The sequence below is a fragment of the Arvicanthis niloticus genome, chromosome 21 (assembly GCF_011762505.2).
Source record: "Arvicanthis niloticus isolate mArvNil1 chromosome 21, mArvNil1.pat.X, whole genome shotgun sequence".
Taxonomy (NCBI): Eukaryota; Metazoa; Chordata; class Mammalia; order Rodentia; family Muridae; genus Arvicanthis; species Arvicanthis niloticus.
In genome coordinates, this window is record NC_047678.1 from 1839779 (window position 1) to 1842030 (window position 2252).

General features: G+C 44.8%; 1 pseudogene; it reads right to left on the minus strand.

The window, feature by feature from the left end:
- Nucleotides 1-1101: 1101 nt before the first annotated feature.
- LOC117693446 (interferon-induced transmembrane protein 2 pseudogene) lies at nucleotides 1102-1624 on the minus strand (annotated as a pseudogene).
- Nucleotides 1625-2252: the final 628 nt, after the last annotated feature.

Consider the following 2252-nt stretch of genomic DNA (forward strand, 5'->3'; position numbering starts at 1 on the left):
CCCAGGGTGTGGGTTTCTACTCTTTTGTCTCCGCACTGTCTTAATTCTCACGTTCCCTGTGCATGCCTGCTGTGGCCCCTACTGTGACATTTCCTTCTAAGCCATGAGCTGTATTTAGGATCTACACAGAAATTTTGCAAGCTGTGGGAGGACATATTTTCTCCTTTGAGGTTCACCTAAGGAAGGAGTCATTCTGCTGCAGTTGACCTTAAGAGGACAAGACATTCTTTTTCCTTTTCTTACTAAGAGCTAGAACATGACATTGCTATCTGAATATATGACGTGGTTACAAAGAGCCTTGGGAAGAGGTGACCATCTGACCCCACTGGTGAGATTATATTTCCCCAGTATGATGGAGTTTTACCTCCAGAGCTCTCTCCGCTCCACCACCGCCTCTGCTTCTAGTTATAATCTTGTGGGTGACAAAGCATCAGTGCCCTGAGCTTAAGGCAGCAGCAGGAGGGGTCACGAGAGCTGTGAGCTGTAGGTTCGTTCAGTCCAGCCAATTTTTATTAAATGTGTTACTTGTTATAAGCTTTGTTTTAGCATAAACATTGTTCTTTGCAAAACATATTTCACTGCTTAGGTTTTTCTACATAATTCTACACTGTTGAAAACACTGTCAAATACGTGAATATAAGAAAGGACAAATGTTTCTTTTATAAAAAAAAGAAAAAGTGTTTCTGACTTATAGCTTTGCTAAAGAAGAAAAATATGTTACAGTTTCAAGGCCAATTATTTTCTTGTTTATCCCTCCCCCTACCCCCAAAAAATATTATTTGATTCTTTGGTGTCTCTGAATGCTTGGAAATTGAGTCATCTGTAAAACAAGTACATCCGAGTGTAAATTGACCCATGACATGTGTCAGAAAATAAATCTACGCATTATGGAAGCAAGGAGGCTTTATCTGCACACCAACACTGTTAACCTGCAGATGTTTTTGGTTTTGGGTTTTTTTTTTTTTTTTTTTCAGAGTTTACACCAAGTACTTTATTGAATCCACTGTGGACAGACAAGTGAAGGTAACATTTGCATACACATAGGGTAAAGGGTCAGGGACTCAGCCTGGGGGAGTGGGGGGGGGGGGAGGGCGGCAGATGTGGACCGTGGAACACAGGGCAGCTAGAATCCAGAATGTGGCACTCTTTGTGAAAACAATTGAAAGACTACCGCAGAGGTGGTAGAGAAAATAATGATGCAGATAATGACCATGAGGATGCTGAAGATCAGGGAGCTGATATTCAGACACTTGGCAGTGGAGGCATAGGCCTGGGCTCCAATCATATCGCACACCATCTTCCTGTCCCTGGACTTCACAGAGTAGGCAATGAAGCCCAGGCAGCAGGCGTTGAAGAAGAGTGTATTGAACAGGGACCAGACCACATGGTCAGGCACAGAGACCTCTCTGGACATGTTGATCACGGTGGTCCTCACAACAGCTGAGTTGTTAGGTTCCCCCAGCTCAGTCACCCCTCACTCCTCTTTGATTGTCTCATAGCTTGGAGGAAGTCCGGCATTGGTGGGCAAGAAGGCTTGAGAATTGTGGCTCATGGTGTTGACTCTGGAACAATCGCCCCGTCTGGTGGATGGCTGCTGCTACCCTGGTTCTGTAGGCCCGCCCTTTCCCCTGCAGTTGTTTTAAAACTGTGAATAAGTGGATGAGAACGAGAGAGCCGCCCTTGAGCAGGGGCTGACAGTGAGTGGAGTCAGGGACACAGCTCATCTCAGTGCCAGTCCAGACCCGCTGACAAGACTAGCCCAACATCAGACCAGTTTTCCCCCAAAACAATAAAAATCCCACATTGTCTTTTTTGTGCGATTCAATTAAAATCTGCCTTAGAACTTATGTCATAAATAGGTGTGAACACTAACTTAATGCAAGGCTCCCAGATGCAGTGCTTCCGAATCGAGAGAAACTTCTCCACCCAGCAGCTACTTGACAATGTCCAGAAGCATTTTTCAGTTTCACATGGAGGCTTGGGCTGGCATCCAATGCCAGGACGGCCCCTAGAGAGGAATTATACTGCCCAAAATATCAGCAGTGCGTGGGCTGACAAACTTTGTACTAGAGACTGAAGTAGTAATGATAACCAGACAAAATGACCAGCAAGAGCTTAGAGTCTGACAGACTTAAAAACCAGGCAAAACACAAAGATATACAAGACATAACCACAAAATAAACAAATAAGAGGTTCCAGCTAGGACTCGAAGGTAGAGGCCTTACCTGGCATGGATGAAACCCCACGTTTGA